Source organism: Cibotium barometz, chromosome 29 (genome assembly GCF_041138505.1).
Source record: "Cibotium barometz isolate CiBa-2024 chromosome 29, ASM4113850v1, whole genome shotgun sequence".
Lineage (NCBI taxonomy): Eukaryota > Viridiplantae > Streptophyta > Polypodiopsida > Cyatheales > Cibotiaceae > Cibotium > Cibotium barometz.
Genome location: NC_141074.1, coordinates 135,210 through 158,279, shown reverse-complemented (window position 1 = coordinate 158,279; position 23,070 = coordinate 135,210).

Below are 23,070 nucleotides of genomic sequence, written 5' to 3'. Positions count from 1 at the left end.
CTAAAAAAGCGCATGGCTTTAGTTTCAAAAATATACATACAATCACATCCATAATACGGATGTGATACTATGAGTCTGAGTACTACTCAGACTTAGATGATGACAAGCCACTCCCTCCTATACCAAATGTTCTCACATCCGTATACATGTTTGATGTTCAATATGGAGTAGGAGCAGGAGAAGTGAGGGTAGAGGCAGGTGGATCTTCAACATCAAGAGCATTAGTCGGTGCAACGGCTTGTGCATGTTCAAGTAAGATATCATATCATATGTATATCTATATGTAATTCAGAATTTAATAAACCTAAATCATTCATTTAGATGTTTCAAGTACCTGTCGAAAATACGGTCTCATGGCCCACTCAAACTGCACATCTATAATATGTCCTTGTGTTCTAAAGAGGGCCTACGTGTCACATTTGCTATGCTGGCAAGCATATGTAGTCTCATGGACTGTGGGCTTCCTCCCCATAACTCGTTTTTGTAACATAATCAACGCAATCTATAAGATTAAATCAATGAATTAAGTAAAAAGTCAAATAAGGTGACAAGATACTTATGAACTCTACCCCCCACGACTCAATGTCTCCAGATCCAAAATGTGAAGATCCAATGGTCCACATCTGGATGCATCATGCCTCCACATGTTGCCTACTCTTCATGCCACCTTTTGCTTCTTTTTTTTTGCCTCCTTCCACTCACATTTGTGGGTAGTGGCAGGTTTCTCCATGGGATAGCCACCTGCCTCTTGATTTTCTTGATCATCATATGTGAGTTTCTTAAGGTGAGATCTTTTATTACTTAAGATCTCCTTTATTTTCATCCTTCCCCATAAGATGGGGGATTGGCATACCGACTATGTAGAGCCTCTTTGACCTCTCCAACTAATCCACTATTTTGATCTTTAAATTTAATAAAATAATTTTTGTACAAATTTGACCCTACCCCATGCATGTACTCCATTACCTCTTTCCCCCTTGCATCCATCACTATCCCGCCCCTATTTGTCACATCATAGTATATTACTACCTCCACCTCTCTCACCTCCTCCTCATCCTCACTATTTCCTCTAACTCCTTTCCCATCATGTGCCTTACCACTTTCCCCACTAAAGCACCCACTACATCCTCCAATCCCACTCCCCCTACTATGGTATCTACTCTGCTTTGTACTTCGAGTGGCTGAGTCACGATTGGGAGATTATGCACATGACAGTTTGCGACGACAATGACTATGAGGGAGTACATGATGGTGGCTGCTGTGAGCTATGAGGTGACGATGCCTGGGAGGGAGTGCGTGTGTCTAGGAAGGAGTATGTCTCCTCGATGGGCGTGGGAGAGGAGAAGCATGCCGTCACTGGACTTGCAGGCACAGATGACAGGGGAATGACATTGGCACTCAGAAAGGGAGGGGTGACCATACCACGGAATCCAGGAGGGGGATGAGCATACATATATTCTATCTACTCTATTCAGCTAGGTTGGTGCCCAAAATGAGCTAGCATCTCCACGAACCAAATGCCATACGTAAATGGATCAGATGAAGAACCTGCATGAAGAATCAGCACCCAAAAAAAAACCTAGCATATAAAACATGGAATCTAATCTCATTGATTCATTTACTTTTACTTACTCCATTACCTTCTATTTCCCTCTTCCTTACCTCCTTCTCGTACTTCTTACCTTCTTTTCCCCTCACTCCCTTACCTCCTTCTCGTACTTCTTACCTTCTCTTCCCCTCACTCCCTTACCTTCTCCCCTTATACTTCTTTCCTTCTTTTCCTCATCTCATCCTCTTACTTCTACCTTCTCTTTCTCTTACTCCCTTACCTTCTCCCCTTACCTTCTCTTCCCCTCTTACTTTCTACCTTCTCTTCCTTACCTTCTCTTTCCCTTCTTCTCTTCCTTCTCTTTCCCTCTTCTTCCTACCTTCTCCTCCTCTCCTCCTCTCTTCCCCTCTTTTCCTTTCTCCCTTCCTCTCTTCCCCTCTTTTCCTTACTTCCTTACCTTCTCTTTCCCTCTTCTTCCTACCTTCTCTTCCCCTCTTCCTCTCGTCCCCTCTTTTCCTTACTTCCTATCCTTCTATTTGCCTCTTCTTCCTACCTTCTCTTCCCCTTTAACTTTTCTTCTTTATCTTCCCTTACCTTCCCCTTTCTTTCTTTATTTCCTCTATCTTTCTCATTTTATAACGAATCCACTTTGCAACTAACAAAGAACAAAAATGAAATGTGACTAAAACAAGTGTAAGCGAGAAGTAAGAAACGAAGATTGAAACTTATGCATAATCGCGTGGATGCATCCGTCAAAAAACGTGTATGCATCTGTCAAGAAACACATGTATATTCACGTGAATGACTATGCAGACATACTACACACACAAATACACGTGCTACTACTGTGGATGCGCAACGAAGTGGTGGCGTTGTTGCGTACATACACATTTGGGATTCCATAATGCATCAATGCGTACATGAAGCCGTCACTTTCGAGGGAAGAAACATGATACAATTGTGAAGATTGGAAATTACTCAAAGGATATTTACAACAAAAGGTAAAGGTGTGATACTATATTCATGGAGAAGGGAGGCTCATGTACAATGGAAATGAGTGGAAGGAATAAAAGTGAGGAGAAGTGAGGGAGCATTCTAGGTAAATGAAGGAAAACAAGTGAGGAAAAAGGCATAAAAGGAAATGGGTATGAACTAAGGAGGTGGAAAGGAGCATAGCTACAAGTGGAAGGTTGTTGTCAAATGAGGAGTGTGTAAGTCCATTACAAAGAAAAGAGCCTTCTTAAATAGGCAAGGTGAGGTTGTAACCCCCCAAATAAAATAATGCTACTTTTCCAAGTTTGTCTTCTTCCAGGCCCATAGTGGGCCGCACCATGAATTGTAAGCGACAATAGTTGGGCTTCTTTTTCCCTATGCTCCAAACCATATCTTAGCCCCTTTGATTTGATTTACTTTATTTTATATTTTGGATGGGTTGGCACAATGATGCTCTGCCACCTCAATCCCTTTCCCCTAATATTTTATGTACCTTGGCCCATGGGTGACTCATGAATCTTGTCCTCCCAAATTATTTATTATTATTGGACCATTGACTAGCTTCCCTCTCATTAAATGTGGGTGAGGTGGAGGCATGACCCATTCAAGATGCTCCTCCATCTCATCACATTTATGCATATTATAATGCACACACCTTAACCTATATGCATAATTCAAAAGATGCTTACCTACATGGAGGGTGGCACATGGAGCTCCTTGCCACCTCAACCATGGGGCCGTGGACAAGTATTATTCTATGAGACTAATGCCACACATGCATTCACGCCTTTACTTATTACATTTACAAGAGTTCATTTTTTTTGGGTAACAGATTCCCCCCCAGTCGTGGAATGCATAGCATTTCCATGACTGGGTCAGAGACGAGTATGAAATGGATTCAGAAATCTCTTGTTGAAGACTTTCTGGTGATGTGGATCCGCTAATTCATGCACCTCCACTAAACCATTGCTTCTTTCTTTGATCACCTTGTATGACCTAACCACGTTTGGAGAAATTTCTTATCTAATTGATGGGGTCGAGTCTATTGTCGAAGCACAACACCAAATCACCTTCAGTGAACTGCCGTTCCCACCCTTTGTGGATCTTTGCATCCAATCGGGCCTTTTGTCTATTTTGCTTGATCTCTACAAGATGTAGAGATCGTCGGCGTGTCTCTTCTAGTCTTTCCAATTGCATCAATTGAGCTTCCATCCTTTCATTTGTAGACAATTGTTACTCTGAAGATCCTCAAGGCAAGCAACTCAATCTCCAGAGGAAGCACAACTTTTGTTCCGTATACAAGCTCAAAAGGAGTATGACCAATTGCCGACTTATGGGTTATGTTGTATGCCCACACTGCTTCGGTCACTTTTTGATTCCCCTGTGTGCAATGTCCTGCAACCATCTTTCCAATAGATTTGCATAAGATGCCATTTGTGTACGTTGGTTGATACCCATACGATCCGTCAACAACTTCACTACATCACTCATGAACTGTCCTCCATGGTCGGAGATGATCTCCATAGGAGTGCCAAACCTTGTGCAAATGCGATCGAAAATGAAATCAGCAACTACTTTTCTAGTTACCATTGGCTTCTACCCACTTAGTGACATATTGGGTAGCCACCACTAAGATATACTTCTTCTTTCGAGCCGTAATAGGTAAAGGCCCTACAAAATCAATCCCCCATTTTTGGAAAGGATGAATGGAGATTACAGGATGGTGTTGTCCAGGACACAAATCCTTCCTACCAAAGAATTGGCAGAACTCACATGTTTTACAATGCAATGTGACATCCTTGAACAAGGTTGGCAAATAATAGCCAGCATGTAGAATCTTCTTGGTTGTGTAATCAGCCGCATAATGACCACCACAGAATCCATCGTGGTACTGCTTCATAACCTTAGATGCTTCTTCAGCATCTATAGCTCGCCGAAGTACTCCATCAATTCCTTGGCGATACAAGACTCCATCAAAGATGGTGTAGCATCTGCTATCCCTTCGGATCTTCTTACGCTCATAGCTAGTACATCCAGGAGGAAAAGAAAAGGTACACAAAAAGTTGTAAATACCTCCATACCATGGATCATCGATAGAGATGGCAGATAGAAGGTTTACTTTTCAGGATTTTCTCCCAAATCAATGAGAGCATTTTTCAGATTGGAGTAACCTCCCTTCACAATTTTGAAAGAAAAATCATACTCTTGGAGTATGGCCAACCATTTAGCAAGTCTACCCAGGGGGTGAGAAGACTGCAAATCTTGCTTTGCTAAACCATTGTTTGAAATGATTACAAAGTGCCGACCAATGAGATAATGTTTAAACTTTTCAACACAAAAGTTCAATGAAAGTGCATGTTTCTTTGATTGTGAATAGCGTTGCTCCGTGTCAAGAATCTAACGAGAGGCATAGCGTATTGGATACATGAACCGATCTTCTCCTTGTTGAAGAAGAATGCCAGCCAATGTGTGCGTACCAAATCCAGGGTTGATGTAGAATTCCTTTGACCAATCTAGATTGCGGAGGATCGGTTCTGAAGCTCGGTTCTGAAGCTAAAGCATCTTTTACTTGTGTGAACCCATAGTCACACTCTTCATTCCAGTAGAAATTAGCATTGTCTTTCATCAACAAGGTAATAGGTCGAGTCATAGCAGCATATCCATCTATAAAGCATCGATAATACCCAGCTAGGTTGACAAAGGAACAAACCTGGCACTTAGTGGAGGGAGGAGATAGCTTGAGAATGGCATCTACTTTTTCAAGATCAGGGCGTATACCATCTGCAGAAACAATATGCCCAAGAAGTCATCCATGTGTGGCCCTGATCATACACTTCTATGGGTTGAGGCTGCGCTTGGCCTCATCAATTCTGTGGAAGTCCATGCGAACCTTGGTGAGGTGCTCTTGCAGTGTAAAGTAGATACAAAAATCATCAAGGAAGACTTCAATAAAAACTCCTAAGTATGGGGCAAATACCATTTGCATGAAACGTTGAAAGGTGGCAGGAGCATTAGTGAGCCCAAACAGCATCACCTTGAAAGCAAATGTACCCCACGGTGTAGTGAACGTGGTTTTAATAACATCTTTCTTTGCAATACGGATTTGATAGAAGCCTGAGTAACCATCACAAAAGGTATACATCTCATGCCCACTTACTTTTTCCAAAATAATATCTTGGAAAGGTAAAGGGTGATAATCCCTCTTGTTGCTACATTCAACTTCTTATAGTCAATGCAAATCCTCCACTTACCATTTCTTTTTGGAGTGACAATGACCAACGACACCCATTCGGTGTTGTGAACGGGTACGATGAACCCAGCATCCACCAACTTTGTGATCTCTAGCCTCGAAGCATCTGTTTGTACTAGTCCCAAGCGTCTGTAGCGTTGTACCACGGGCTTGGCATCTGGCTTGAGATCTATCTGGTGCTCAATGGCTGTCACATGTCTCAAATCATGATAGCTTGTGGCAAAGAGATTTGGGAAATCCTTAAACATTTCGAGGAATTCATCCTTTTCCTCGGGACTCGGGTCATTAGAAAGCATAGATTGGAGTTGTTGGGAAGTAGTAGTTACCATTTCTCTAGGTGGGCTGGTAGCATCCAAAACATATACCTCCTCATCGGTGAAGTCCTCCCCCCCATCCGTGTCTCCACCAGTTGATTCAGATGAGGGTGAAGGTGAAAGAGAGGACACTGAAGAGGAACTTTCTTCTTCCACCGGAGGATCTTCTCTTGGTTGCACCAGGATCTTTTCTTTAGATGACCCAAAAGACATGTGTCCCGTCTTCCAATAACTAACAGCATCACTTCGCCGCAACCATGGCCTCCCAAGTATCGCCGGATGGTTCTTCCTAGTATCTTCAATGTCTACCATGCAGAAGTTCACCATTGTCGTAACTCCATTAACTATGATGGGAAGGTACTCAATAACGCCATGTGTGTGCAACCTTCGTCCATCTGCTACTTTGATTCGGGTCAATGACTTCCTAGTGCACTTGAGGTTGAGTGCATTCATAATCCTAGGCACCATTACATTGCATGCAGCACCACCATCCACACATACATTTTTTACTCGATAATTATCTATAATCATATCAACCGTATGAGGGTAGCAGTCGATATCTTCGGAGATGGCAGAAACATTTTGTACCTTCCCACTTCTCTTGGACTTCTGTGTGGACATGCTTTGTTGTAGTTCCCTTCGGACCCGAGGACTGAGTGCGACAAGTTGGGGTAAAGTGATATTCATGGTGCGATGCACAAGATCATCTACTATTGAGTAGTCTTCTTGTCCTTCTCCAAGAGGAAAGTGAGAAGGTTTCCACTTACTTCGTCGCATCTTCGACACCTTAGGGCTGGCAGAACTTTCGGCCATCTCCACTTCTTTGGCTATGGGTGGATCAGCAATCATCACTCTTTTCTTTGGACGACCAGGTTTACGACTTGGAGCTTCATCATCACGTGCCCTTTTTCCAAGGTCCAACACCTCTATGTCTGAATCTTCAACGTCTAATTCGCCAAGTAGATTCAATCGTGGACCATTTGGGCATTCACTCTTGTAATGCCCTTTTTGATTACATCCATGGCAAACCACATTGGCATGATCACGAGGACCTGGTGGTCGATTGGCATGATTCTTCATGTTTACTACCTCCAATTACAGATCATTAAGGGCTTTAACAATCCCATTTATAGCTGGGTCCCCAGATGCATGATGGGGAGGGATGGGAAGTATTGGAGCTTGGGAACGAGGTTGGGGAAAAGGAGCTTAGGGAAAAGAGGATTGGAGTTGAGGTTGCATGGTAGGTGGAGGAAAATCTTGATGAGGCGGTTGGGAATATGGAGGAGATAGATGGTGGGGAGGTCTAGCTGATGAGGAAGGATAAGGATGAGCAAATGGGTGAGGGAAGGATGGTATGAAGTTTTTTTTGGAAGTAGGTCAGAAAGTACCTTATCAACCTTTTGAGCAATCTCCTGTGCTTGTGCCGTAGTAGTAGGCTCCTCATACTTGAGCTTCAATCGAAACTCATATGATGCTCCATTGGTCAAGCAACCCAGCAAATAAGTGGTCATTCCTGCTCGGAATACTTCGTTATCCAGTTGCATGGCAATTAGACGATCAAGTAGCTCAGTCGCACGGTCCACATACCGTCGCGACTCTCCCTCTGACTGTCCTAGGTTTGCCACCAACTAATGAACGTTCTTGTATTCCACCTCCGTCTGAAAATGCTCCACCATTGCTGCAGATAGCCTTGGGCAACTTTGTTGTGTAGCCTCCGATTGCTTCTCATACCAAACTTGGGCGAGGCCCTCCAAAAAGGTTGGTAAGATCACTAACCAATGATCTTCAGTCAAGAAATTCAAAGAGACACATTTGCGTTTAAATGCCACCAAGTATTCTTTTGGGTTCTCATCCTCCCACAAAATACAGGGATGTCTGCCCCACGAAAGGAAGGAGAAGGAAGAGAAAAAAAAGGAGGGAGAAGGGAGGTGAAGTTTTATCTACCGGCGAATAATAGAAAGAGGTAGCTTGAAGTGAAAGCTAGGTGAAGATACATCCACAAAACACACATAGGTAGGGTAAGGTGTAACTGGCCTATTGTGATATACTATGCGAGAAGAGTTTTCAGCAAAGAGTAGCTCATAAACCACCTTGAAAGGACCAACCCTCATTGGTTGAGGCACTGTATCCATTCCAGACTGGTCTTCATATGCGAGGATTAGGGGCTCAGTGTTGCATAAGGTTGTTCATCAAAGCAAACAAGAATGCCATTACAAATGTCAACAACTGAAGAGCTTGCACATTACCTTCAGCTTCCTCTAGCTCTGAGCCGCCAGGCTATTTCTTCAAGAGATGTGCGGTTTGGCATTCTTCTTTTGAGTAATGTTCGGAGGACTTTCCTGATGGTCATCTGAAGTTGGTAGACTCGCATCAGATATGCATAACACTTGGTTTCTCGATGGCCACAACTTCCACACTCTTTATAAGTGAGTACTCTCATTCGTGGTGGCTTGTGGCTTTGTGCTACCACTGGTTTCATGCGTGATCACAATGTACAAGCTTGACAGGCTAAGAAATCAGCAACAAAATTTTGAGACCGAGGGATGTGTTGAATCTTTACCTTGATGAATTGTTTGTAAAGTTCCAAAGCTTGTTGATGTCGTGGAACCAAGCCGTCACTTCATACTTTCCACCTCCCACTAACTTGTTCACACACAAGTTGTGAGTCTCCTTGCACTTCAAGTTGTTGGATGTGATGTTCTTGAGCTTTTTGAAGCCCAAAGATTAGTGTTGAATACTCGGCTTGGTTGCAGGTGCTTGCAGGCAAAGATTTGCTGTAACATATACCTCTCCCCCCCCGGTGAAGTGAGCTTTACACCCACACCAATGGCCTTTGTTAAGGGCTTGGTAGCTCCATCAAAATACAATATCCAAGATGACACTATACCAAAACCAAAATGCGGACATCCCAAGTTTCACGGTAGTCCAGGATAGGAAGAAGGAGAGGATGGGGGGATCTTAAAACCTCAGCAAGGCATTCTGTCCCAAAGAGACTAACAATGCATTGTTGATGATTAATCTTCAACCCAAAAAGAATTACAACATGAAGTTCAAAATGTGGTTGGAAAGGTTGGTTAGGTATAAAGGGATTCCTTGGGCGGAACATCACCAACCATATCCGATTCCTACGAATCATTGAAGTGAAGTTGTAAAGAAATCATCCAACATGAGCTTGTCCCCACAGGAACTAACAAGCAAATACGCAAGATCTCACTCCAGTCTTCAGGATCATTCCTGCCTTGGTAGAAGGTTACCCATTTGATTACTTCTTCAGAGGCTTCAAGAAGCTCAATGATGGCGCAATGAGTAGAGGAGAAGTCGAAGTTCTCCCAGTGTATCACGAGCTCACCATCACAAACCATCCACAGCAAGTAGTCCCAACCATCATCTCCACGAAAAAAGTGCTCGATTATTACTTGCTAAAGGTCGATGTGGAGATTCAGGAACAATTCGTGCAAGTTGGTTCCATCGACACGCTGGGGCCCAAGTACCAAGTCTTCGATTTCGGTGAGAAGTGACATGAAATTCCTCTTCCACGTGTCACATGCATTGAAGCAGTGATCTTGAAAATTTTTAAAATATTTTTCAACACTTGAAGTAAGCACATAAAATGAAGCACTTTTGCTTTTTACATCAAGAGGAAATTTCTCATGGTTAGAAAGTTATGGTTCCAAGGGCTTCACCATATAAGCAATATCCCCCCAATTAAATCACTTACCCCTAGCTAGCCTAGTCGTAATGTAGGCTTTTGACATTTGGGAGGTCATGGGTTCAAATCTCACTCCTCTTCAAATCCTTCTACTTAAATATATATGTAGTTATATATATTAAAAAAGAGGAGAGGAGAGGAGAAGAGAAGAGACAGAGAAGGAGAGGAAGATAGAAGATAGTGAGGCAAAAGGAAGGGTTGCAAAAATTGGCTAAAAATTTTGCACGTAGTCGCAGTCGCACAGTTCCGACACAGTCGCAATCGCGCGGTACAAACAGTCCCAAATACGTAGCATGTAGTCGCAGTCGCACAGTTCCGCACACACAGTCACAGTCGCACGGTATAGACAGTCCTGAATACGCAGGCAAGGTTGTAGTCGCGCGATCACCTCACGTAGTCATGAGAACGTAGTTGTTGCATTGCGCTTTAGCGAGCTGGACTACCGCAGTCACACGGTCCCGCACTTCATAGTTGCATGAGACGTTTTCCTCTTTTCAATGTTGCTGGCCATGGAGATTACGCATCCCAACAGCCACACCAAAAAATGTGGATGCGCAACGAAGTGATGGCATTGTTGCATACATACACATTTGGGATGCCGTAACACATCAATGCGTACATGAAGCCATCACTTTCGATTTACCATGGAAGAGGAAAAGAGGTAAGAAACATGATACAATTGTGAAGATTGGAAATGACTATATGGGAGGACTTACGTAGTGCAAGATGGTGGATGCATCAAGCTTGGTCACAAGAGGAGGATGGGCATGTCTATCTTCTACGTGCACCATGGATTATATCAAAACAGAAGGAGAAGAAGGTAAGGTAGGCCATCACTACTTTGCGTACTCCCACTGTATGCATGAGATCATTGAAGGGAGCCTTCACAACCCTTAAGAAAAGAGGTGTTGAGCAACTATACAAGTTGAAGTCCCATGATTGGCACAAGATGCTCCAAGTGTTTTCCAAGTCTTGTATGTTGAAATTATATTTTGTAATGCCATCAACCATATATACATGTGCTCTTATGTGTGCAGTTCATACTACCTACTAGCATCGACCATTGTGCAAACAAGAGCTTGAAAAAATGTATTTATAATTGTAAGGTATGTAAAACCCATGTCAAATCAGCCTTCATTTTACCTTGCACTTTGATTTGATAGTTCTTAAAAATGAACGTGCATGAGATATAACATACTATTCATTTGTTTTGCAAATATGTTAGCTCCAAAGCGATTGATCTAGCCATGTTTTATTGTGCCGCATTATGGCAATGGAGATGGTTTGTTTGATAGAGGAAACTTTTCTGCGAACCATTCTCACAAGCCAACTACATCTCATTGTGCATTTGGTGGACGAAATTGCTTTATGCCAGCAGGGTTTCACGATCTCCTCTTGCCTCTGCTTGTTGTTGCTGCCTGAGCTCCTCACCACGAACCAAGCAGAGGCAAGAGGATCAGCATCTCCATTCTCTTGAGCCTTTGGGAGCATACTGGTGCAGGTACACAGTCGTGAATGCAAAGTGCAAAACCTCAGATTGAGGCGCCGTTCGTTGTGGAGCACGAGAGCATTACCTGAAAAAATTGACTGCGTAGGAGTTTTTGTCGTGAAAGTTTTCATTCCGAGACCGTTTCAGCCTCCGTTTTGGCATCGCGAAGTTTCAGCTGGCATTCAGGAAAAGTGGCCGTTTTTGGCTGTGTATGCCCATTTTCGCTGTTGTGCGAAGTTGCAACAGAAAGGTTGCTGTATGCCCCATTGCAGAGAATCTAAGAAACACAGGCCAGTTTTGGGTTACTGTGTTTATGCATTTTCGTCACTTGGTGTGACTCGTGGTTGTTTGCCACCGCCCTTGTGAGGCAGAATTTTTGGTGTTGCAGAATTGTTGCTCTTTGCCCTTGTGAGGCAGAACTCAATTTCTTTCTCTTGCAGTCACAGATTTGACTTGGCAAAATGTCTGAAAATCTGTCAACTATTGTTAGTGAGAAACTTGAGAAGGACAACTTCCAAGCATGGAAGTTTAGGATGACCAACTTCCTTATGGGGAAGGGAGTGTGGCCATTTATCAATGGTGATGAGCAGGAACTAGTTTTGGGTGCTGCTCGTACTGCTCTGCTGATTTGAAGACCTTCAAAGAGTGGCATGAAAAGGCCAGGAAGGTAATGTATTGGTTGTCAGTCAGTGCTTCAGACTCAATGATTGTGCATATACAGGATGCAGAAACGCCAAAGGAGACATGGGATACATTGGTGAAGTTGTACAGCACCAATACCACTGCACGGAAGATGCAACTCAAGTAGGAGTTGCATAATGTGCTGTGCGCTTTTGCCGCACAGGTCATAGCTGGGGACTTGCCGAACACCGTATGCGAGCCACGAATGGCTACAAGCATACAACCAGGAAAGCAAGCTCAAACAGAATGCAAAGGGTGTGTCACTCACCGCTCAACCGCCGCCGTGAAGGATTTCCACGTCGCAGCAGTGAAGGAGGAGCCGCCATCGCTGCTCTACCGCCTCGCCAACCACCGTCGTGCCGCTACACAGTGCTCGATCGCTCTCTCTCTCTCTCTCTCTCTCTCACACACACACACACACACACACACACACGCAAGAGAAGAAAACCAAGGAGTTAAGGCAAGAGCACTCTTGTATTCAACACATGAGAATGAGAGTTTTAGGGTTACATTTGGCTCTTATAGGTGACTTGGCCGTTCACACATGGGCGTCCATACATGGCCGACCGATCCTAACCCTTACCCTGCTGATATTCAAGGTGCGCCTCTCATCGGCGATCACCCAATCCCTTTATCCTTAACATATGGTGCCGACAAGCCCGGCCCATGACTCAAAATATTTAAATTAATGACGTAAAACATAGTACGTCTCAATGTCCGTCATCATAGGTTAACATGCCCCCTTCTTGATGTAGATTCCGTCCTCGGAAGCTATGGTATGGTAAGCTCGATAAGGTTGTTGTGGTAGACCGTCTGCAAAACAGGGAAGTAGAGTGAAAGTATGCTGGAATTCAAAAGATATAAATGGATGTTGCTATGAGAACTTAGTTTAAGGAGTCACATGAATGAGCTAGTGTAGCAAATTAACAGGAGTTTAAAATTATTGAAGGTAAATCAAGAGTTAGCAAGGTGTCAAAGGTTAATCAAGGTTTATAAGTGACTTAAGTCAAAGGAAATAACCAAGTTTAATAAATAAACAGATGACCACAATGTGTCTACTCTAAGAACAAGTTAATACCGCGAGCCTAGGGACACAAGAAACATCAGAGTTACAGGAGCCTTTTGCCTTTATTTTTTTTATGCACGTGACAATTTTTACACACAATGGCGACCTTCCTAAGGCAAAACTAACATCGATCCTGGTACCATGTTTAACACAAGGCATTATCCAGGAATCTATTAGTTCACCTTAGGCAAAGCTACCCCCTACCAACCAAGGCATCGGTAGAATACTCCTTGCCTACTAAGTATCAATAAGGCGATAGGCCAACATGAAAGCACATCATAGACTTGTATTGCCATTTATTGTAGACTTTTTTTTAATTATTTCTTTTGATCTTCGCTCGTGAACTATAATTTGTCTTGCATCCTTTCGACAAAGGGGTAAAAGCTATGTCCTAGAGGTCAATACACACATGGCCAGGTGTCAAACATTAAGATGGTTTGACCCTAGACCTAAGACAATCATATTCCAAGGTTAGCTAAAGACGTCATGCTGCTCAGGAATATATCCAATAAGGTTAAGCTCATTAATGATTCACACTAGCACGTCAGGCAACTTCAAAAACTAAGTAGTACATTGACAATTTCCATGTGGTCATGCATTATAGTTCATGCAATTAATTGAACAGTAAAAACAAAAGAGAGTGGATATGGAAGAATTACACCTGTATTTTGGAGATCTCCTTGATTCGATGAGAAAAATGCCTGCAATTTGATGAGATATTTATGTATGAGTGATGCGGCTATCTCAGGACTTGAAAGCGAACCCACCTCAAACTTTTCCACCTGTACAACCAACTAACAAGCACTTTACCTCGAGAGGCACATCAGTGTGAAAAATTAAAGACTCGTTTAAGGAATCAAAACTAGAAAAATCTTGAAAACACTAACCTACCTACCAATCACCACACTACTACTGAGGATACGGTAAGAGGATGTTGTAGAGTCCTGGCTCTAGCCCTAAGGCTAAGCCTCTATCCGCATCATCAAAATAAATAAAGTCAACCTCAGTAGTGCCATGAGTTTCATCCGTCCATTCATCATTGTCAGATATTTCCTTTTCATTTTTCCATCCACATAAACTCATCAAGAATGTAACCATGCGAGGATAGTCATGTTGTGGAAAAGGAAAGCATTGGGCTATCGGGGATATGTCCTCTATGGAGTAGGGGTCAGTCATGGTCAATAGGCGAATTAGCCATTCTAATTCCTCAACATTTTCCTCTTTGGCTAGTATATCTATATGATCCCATTCAGTTTCAATTACAGGATAGCATATGTGAAATAGCTGAGAAAGGTACAGATGATACCTCTCACCAAGGGTGGGAGTGGATGAAGTGTATGATGATCGTGCATCTACCATATTTGCAAACATAGATATAGCATCAGTAGGTTTATGAGACAGGTCAATGTAGTTCTTGATTGTATACGGATATTTCTCCTCTTTTTGTGCTCTTGCTCTTTTTACTATTTTTTGTTTTTCTTTTCTTTGTTTTTTTTATGTATGAAGCTATATATATGCATCCCCTTGAATTTGGCAATTACATGGTCAGGGGAGAAGGTTAGGGAGGAAGCATTAGAATGTCGAGCGTGAGTACATGCTCCCCCTTTCCTTGGGTAGATCATATTTTTTGCAATGATGTTGCAGCCTCTTGGAACCAATTTATCTAGCGGGTCATAGGTTGTGATGTGGGCAGATAGCTTTTTATGACCCTTGTGGCCACATCTAATTGCAGAGATGGTAGTGTACGCTCCCATTGACGAATGGAGAAAATGGTTTCTGACGATACTTTTACAAAGGGAGACATAGACTCATTGGTCTCTTATTGGGTGTTGACAAGAGTAGGTGTAGAGCATGTAGAAACTTCTATATCACCGTGTGCCTGGCATGAGGAGCTAGAAGCTTCATGTGGCTCCCCCCTTCCTGAGCTAGGTGGTAATGATCGATATCGTTTAGGAATCCAAACTAACTCTGGAAGAAGTGGTGCGGAGCACTCTATTACCTTTCCCTTACCACGGTCTTGAATTGTCGTTGGGGTGGCAACATTTGGTTTGCAAGGTTTTACAGGTGATGTAGAGGGATTCTCAGCTTATGCTTAGGGACCCAAATCTGGTCATTCCCTTCATAATACCCTTGGGCTACTAATAATTTTTTAGGGATCCATCGTGATGTCACATTGCCCTTTCTCGAGTGGGTAGCTGCTTTTCTTCTACGAGGCTTCTTGTCTGAACGAGACTGAGCAGGGGAAATAGCCGTTAACAAAGCTTTTGGGACCCATTTGTATATACTCTTTGGCATAGTAAGCGGAGCCTTAGAGACCACACTGCCTGTTTCCACTCTTGGCGTTGAAGCGTTAGAGGGGTGGCAAACAATCAAAGATGGTTTTGCCACTGGACTTTGTGATTTTTCATTATCTACATTTGAGTTGATGACTTAGGTGCAGGATTTTGAGCGATCAGACTGAGTGTTGGTTCTTGCGTTGTGACTCGTTTGGTTGCCCAATCGATATTGCACTTGGTGGCCAACATCCATTTCCGCCCTAAGTTTACAGTCCCTTCCATGGTACCCGCAGGCATAACCAAAAAACTTTGAATTACGGTCCCCTTGTCATAGGCAACCAGAGTGTGCAGAATTCCTGAGACAGGGGTTTTCTTCTTGTTGATTCCTTGAACTTGGATAGCACTCTTGGATAAAGGTGGTTTTCCAAGTTGACACCACACGCCATATGATAACAAATTGTGTTGAGCTCCTATATCCAATAATGCATTATACAGCACCTCCCCGTAAGGACTCTATAACTCAATTGGGTATCTTAGAGGTGGGTCAGATTCCAATGAATTCTCGTCTGCCTCCTCAAAAAATGCTTGTGTAATCCCCAAGTTGGCTTCTCGTTGGTGCCTAGCACGCTGTTGACGTTCTTTGGCTTCAATTCTTGCTTGTATTTTTTTAAGCTCAGCTTGTTCTTTAGCTGCCTTCTTTTGATGGATTGCATGTAACTCCTCTTGGCTCAGGGGATCATAGTACCTTTTGAATTTACTCCCATTAAGAAATCCAATGGTTTCAACTCCGTCTCGAGAGTCTCCACTCGGATGGTACCTTGCGGGGTAATTTCACATTTCCTTATACGGTCCCTTACCAGCATATTTGAGCTTCTTCTTTTCGTTACGCACTCCATACATCAGGACTTTATCCCCAACCTTGATGTCCTTGTCCTTCAGGTGGCGATCAAACCATTTTTTCCTTCTATCCTTCTCCACAAGGGCATTGTATACAGCCAATTATCTTTCTTCGTTTAGCCGCTCAAGGATATATAGATGCTCTACTAAGGGATTACCATCCCAACCCTCTTGAGTAGCAACACGAAGACTAGGAATGACAAATTCCCACAGCATGACCGCTTCTTGGCCATATACCATTTTGAATGGTGTGCAATTAATACGCAGTACGATAGGCCCATAAAGCTATTGTAAGCTTTAGATCCCAATCTGTGCGATGAGCTTCAACTGTCTTTGTCAAAATAGAGATTAAGGTCTTGTTGGTACTCTCAGCTTGGCCATTCGCTTGCAGATAGTAAGGAGTAGATTTATGATGGGATATCATGAAATTTGTTGTGAGCTCCTTAATCACTTCATTTATAAAATACGTACCATTGTCGCTCACAAGTTCAAAAGGACAACCGAAGCGTGTGATTATATTTTCAAAGAGAAACTTGGCTTTTGTCCTTGCATCTACCTTACGTGTCGCCTTCGCTTCAGCCCATTTGGTCATATAGTCAGTGTGGCCACAATAATATAGCGAGATTGTGTGTTTCAGGCCGCTGGGCTAATTGGACCTACAAAGTCTAAACCCCACTTTTCAAATAGTTGGTTTACTTTCATTGGATGTAGGGGCACCTGATCTTTCCTCTGGGGTTTCTTGTATCGTTGGTATCCATCGCAACCCTTCACAAAGAGTGATGCATCTTGGAACATAGTGGGCCACCAATACCCTGATTGTAAGATCTTTCGCGCAGTTAAGTCTCCTGAGAAGTGACCACCGACTACGCCCATATGCGCCTCTTGCAAAATGTATAGATACTCATCCTCTCGGGCACAACGCCTACGAACGTCATCCTTTCTTCTTTTATAAAGAGTCTCGGCTATCAGGCAATAGGGTTCGCATTCTTTGATCAGCTTTCGAGCTAGATCTTTACGAAGCTCCTTGGGTGGAAAGCCATTAACCAAAAAGTTAACAATCTTCTCACTCCATTCAGGCATTGTCTCCACCATGAACAGGGAAGTGTCAGGTAAATCATCATCAACTCCTGTAGGAGCCTCACCATTAAGTATGCGAGACAAATGATCAGCCATAACATATTTTTTGCCAGGTCTCACAACAACAGTGAAATCAAACTCAAGAAGAATCAATAGTCATCGTGTGATTCTTCCTATGGAGCATGGTTTGTTTACCAGATACAACAATGCTTGATGATCCACATAGAAAACAAACTTGGTGGCAAGAAGGTAATAACGAAATTTCCTTACTGCATATATCATTGCCAACCCTTCTCGCTCCGTAGTGGTGTAGTTCATCTCTGCATCGTTCAACTGGCGACTGGCAAAGCTAATGGGGTAGTCTAGTTTGTGTTCTCCAGGTTGAGTTAACACACACCCAATAGCAAAATTTGATGCATCAATATACACATGGAAGATTAAATCCCAGTTAGGCATTCTCAAGATCGGAGCACTCGCCAAGGTCTTCTTTAATAGCTCATAGGCACGGTCACATTCTTTGGTCCAAATAAACTCGATGAGAAGCTTATACAATGGTGGAGCTATCTTGACGAAGAATAGAATAAATCTTCGATAATAACCAACGTGGCCCATAAAGCGTTGGACTCCCTTATAGTTGGTGGGTGGGGGTAATTCCAGAATGACCTTGATTTTACTCTCATCAGTGGAAATCCCATTTTTGGACACTATATGCCCTAAGATAACTCTGTGTTTAACCCAGAATTGGCATTTGAAAGGATTCAATGAGATGCGATATAATCTACACCTTTCAAATATTTTTCGTAAACACATCAAGTGCTCGTCTCCCAAGAGGAATGAACACAAAGATCATCTAAGAAAGCTTCACAGAAGTCCCTTAGATATTCCTTAAAGGCCGTGTTTATCATCGTTGGAATGTTGCAGGTGCATTGGTCAAGCTAAAAGCCATGACCGAAAGGCAAACACTCCAAACTCCGTGATAAATGCTGTTTTAGCTTGGTCCTCGATTGCAATTGTGATCTGATTGTAACCCGAGTACCCATCTAAAAAGCTATATGCCTCCTTGCCTGCCACTCTTTCAAGCACATGTTCAGAATATGGCAAGGGGTAATGATCCCTTCTGGTGGCTACATTAACCTTTTTGAGATCAACGCACACTCTGAGTTTCCCATTCTTCTTTGGTACGATGACTATCGGAGAAACCCATTCTGAGTGCTGAATAGGGTATATGAATCCACATTTTACAAGCTTTTCAATTTCCTCTTGTACAATCTTTGCGTACTTAGGATTCATTGGGTAGGGATGTTGCTGGACTGGTTTAGCAGTGCTAATCATTGGAATCGTGTGTTGCACCACCGAGGGTGGAACACCCTTCATATCATGATATGTCCAAGCAAATATGTCCTTGAATTCTTTAAGAAGCTTCTTAAGTGCAGCTTCCTCTGATTGGGTGAGGTCTTGAGCAATAAAAACTGGTTTAGACTCCTCACCCGGATCTGCTAAGTCTATCTCCTTAACTACCGCCGCCGCCGCAGGGCCATCGTAGACACCGCAGGGCCATCGTAGACACCGCTACTCCCATTGGTAGGCGTTCGTTGGCTTTTGTGTAGACCACTTTACGTTCCCCTGTGGTGAATGATTTGAAATGCTCGGGTGCGGGGTGTAAGTCTACTGGTTCTTGTTGTGCTCGGTTTTTTTCTTTTAATTCCGTCTCCTTTTGTTGCTGAGCTAACTCTTGGTTTTGCCGCCTTCTTGCAGTACGACTTAGTTTTGGCTTCTCTTCGATTTCTAATTGGGTGACGTCATGAGGTTGCGGAATACACCACATGACACTTTGGAGGTATTGTCCCCAATTATCTGCCGCTATCTTCCGATGAGCATCAATAGCTCCTACATAACTAAGCCATTCTGCAGTGGATCTCTCCTTGTTTATTGCAGTTCGTACATTAGCTCGATAGCGTTGGCACTTATGTCTCGTTTTCTTCTTACCAAGTTTTTGATTTTTGTTTCTATCAGATTCGGACTCACTTGGTCGATCTTCACTTGTGTCCCCCTCACTTTCGGATGAACTGCAGGAGGTCACCGTCCTAGGCCTTGAGCACATTGCTTTCCCATTTGGGTGAATATTTGATTCATCCCTCCCATCAGGCTCATACTCAGAGTTGCATTGGTCAGAGTCTTCGCTGCTTTCAGTGTCAGTGGAGTTTGCCACTTTCTTGCCATTCAGGAGTCAAGTGCATAACACCTATCATGTTTATTGGCACTAACAGTGGCATATCTTGCCCCTCAGGTGTTATCCAACTTGTGCCTCTATTTTTCCATGTGTGTATGGTTGCGCATTAGATTCGTCACCTTCAAAGTACTGTCCCAACTTGTTAACAGGTATTTCAACGACCGAGTCTTCATCTAGGTTGGGTTGTAGATCCCAATGTCTCCCTTCATCTTGAAGCGTGTCGGGTCTATCCATATTTGCAAATTGTGGTAGCCCCGCCTTTAGTTCTCCATTGAGAAATGCCCGAAGAGCTAAGAATAGCTCAGGATCTCCGTATAATTTGGATATGATCGTGGTTCTGATTTCAAAGGACATAAAATCCATTAGCTTAGACACATTCAACGGTACTTTTTGAGACATCGCCCCTTGACTAGGGACTGGTGAAGATGGAATCACTTCCTCTTCGATGGGGTCAGGCATTCCCTCACTAAACATTCTTTCAAGCAAAAAGGGTGTTTGCCCACTTCCTGATGTCCTATCCTCACTTTCTTCCCGAATGATACTAGGTATAGCTAACGGTTTTGGTTCCTGTGAGGCTAAACTTGCGTAGGAAACGCTGTGTCTGGAATTTTGATTTTTCTCGGGTTTGGCTCTAGTTCTCATTGTGTTTCTTCCACCAAACCCCTTAAGTGTTGCACTTGTTCAATCTCCTCAACTGGGTTTGGGTAAGTTCCAATCTTTTTCTTGAGGGTTTTTGGCCCACGTGGCTTGTCTTGGGGAGTCTCAATCAGTTTGGGTGGTCGAGAGGGCATTAACTGACTTGGTTGTGGGGCCGAGGAAGTTTCCTTTTTTATGTACTCGCTTGATTCTCCTTCGTTGAGCTCCTGAGTGATTTCCTACCTTAAGGTAGTGGCTTTGGTCCCCATGGTTTCTATTGAATCGGAATCATCTTCAGGATCATTCATATACACGGGGTCGTCTCCTGTCCCTATGTTAGTCTTTGAACTAGGCTTGGAGCTCGTGGCATTAAGCGATCTCTTCCGCCTCGTTTTCTTTTTCTTTGCTCGAGAAATTGATGCAGTATCCCTCTCTTTGAGAATGTAGTTTTGATTTTGAAGCATTGACCGTGTAACTACATTTGCGGGTACGACAGGTATGGTTCCTCGTTGCCTGGTTGGTGACCTCAACCAAATTCAATGACGTAATCTTGGGTGCATTAGGATTATGTGGACATTGAGCAATCAAATGATCTATGCCACAACGATTACATGTAAGTACCGGCATTCCCGATGTGCTCCCTTGATTTGGTTGCATCTGAGTAGCGATCTTCTGTAGCCTATTAGGGCACTCCGCTACACGATGCGGTCCACCACACTCGTAGCATTGATGAAGAGGTGGTCTCCTCGCCAAGGTATTAAGGTTTTGCCCTCTTGTGGCGAGAGTAGCCGCTTGATATACAGGCTTGACTTGCCCGAAATGATCCTCCATGTAGTACTGGGGAGTCATTTCAAATGTATCAATCCCGTATGGAGCAGTGGGGTCTATCTCCTCTTCATAATCCCCACATGCACTATGTGACTCACAACCCATCTGGTTTATAGGAGTAATCCTTGGATGTGGAGATTGTGGTCCTAGCACACTGGCGGTGGTAACGGCACAGACTGGACTACATTCGGATTCCTTGGAACTATGTGCTGTGACGGTTGCTCGAGCGACAGGTTGTGTAGGCATTAGCGCGGGTACTTGAGGTGTGTTTGACCAGGCTAGTGGTGCCTGATTTGCCAACATTCGCTTAAGTACTAGGCAATCTTTAGATTGATGGCCATACTTACCACATGCATTGCAATTCCCATTGAATTTGACTCTGAATGTGGGACATTCACTCGTGCTATGTGGTCCTAAGCAAACCGAACACCATTGTTGCTCTCTTCTTGGATACATATGGCTATTTTGAGGAGCTCGATTACCCCTAAAGTATTCTTGGAGAGCCTTAGTAAGGTCAGTCACAAACATTTCGGATATCTTGGGCTCCTTGGGGCAATAGGTTTTACCGTCTCATTGGCTCGTGCCCAGATACTTGCGAACTAACGGATTTTGTCTTTGAAGACACCTTTTTACCTGCAATCATCTGGATTGCATTGGCAGTGACTGCTTCCCACGTTGTAAGACCTCTAATGACTAGGCCATTGTATATGTCCTCGTGGCGCAATCCTCGGATAAATCTATCGAGCAGCTGGTTATTATTGAAGCGCTCATCGGGAGTGCAGCAAAAATTTAGATGCTTCAATCGACTTATAAAGTCTCTCACTGACTCTCCTTCCTCGCATTCAGCTTTTTGGAGTTGAGATGCTACTCCCCAAAGCACACCCTCACGTATGTATTCTTTCAAGAACAATCTCTTGAGAGTGGGGTAGCGAGTGCGCTCTTCAACCCTTAAGGTTCGATACCAATCTCCGACCTTCCCACTCAAGGTTAAGCCTAAGGCTTTACACTTATGCAGCTCATTGTGCTCTTCCAAGGAATCACACAGGTGTTCGAAGACTTCAATGTGCTTCCTAACATCCTCGTTACACTGAAGTTCTGAGTGAGCTTAGCCACTTGTACTGCCTTGCTTCTAGGTTCTCTCTGCCCCGCATGTTTTTCGCAATAGATCGTCCGATCGTCTGAGCAAACGCTGCGAGATCACCTAGGTGAGCAGGCATAGCTGGTGGAGGCACTTCTGTTGGGATAGCCTGGCTGATAGGAGTTGGCATTGGTCTGGGTATGTTGGCAAATGACGTAGGATATGATATGTGACTAGGCCTAGATCCTCTTGGATAAGGGTTGTGATAAGGCGGTCGTGGAGCATACGCCATTGGCATACTAAGAGGCGTAGGAGCTACATGAGCATGAGTAGCGATAGGTACATATGGTCGATAGGCACTGGCACGCACTGTTGTATGTACTGTTCCACTAGGTAGCGGCATCGTACTAACTACAGCGGTAACAGGTGCACTTTCCATTATGCTCATCATTGGGGTAGGCATTGTGGATTCCTTAATGGAAAGTTGAGCCAAGGTTGGAAAGCTAAAGTTACTGCTCGTGGGCTCAACCTGCATTGAGACTCTAGGCGAAACAACATATGAAGGGTCTATGGGACTCGCCGAGCCAATTGTGATAGGGTTGGTTGTTTGGCCTTGCTTGTATCCAAAAATCTCATAGGGCCAGTGGAACCTAAGTTCACTCCCCTATTTTGCCTCTCAATTTGGATAATTCTATGAATAACCTCACATATCATTTGTTGTTGCTCCTCTAGATTAGTGGCACTAGATGTAGATCGTAGGACTTCTAACCAACCTACATGGTATGTGTAGCCCGTGTATAGGTCAGTTAGAGTCTCTGTGTGTAGATCATATTCTCAATTTTCATTGAGAAATATCCCATCCAGACTTGGTGTGCCAAACGGTTCTCTTGAAGTGGACGCAATGTCACTTCTTATGGATTGGCTTCTAGGGACCTCTACTTTAGGAGGCGTGTCAGAAGGTGGTAGCTCAGTAGGGCCCTCATTAAACGAAGTGGGT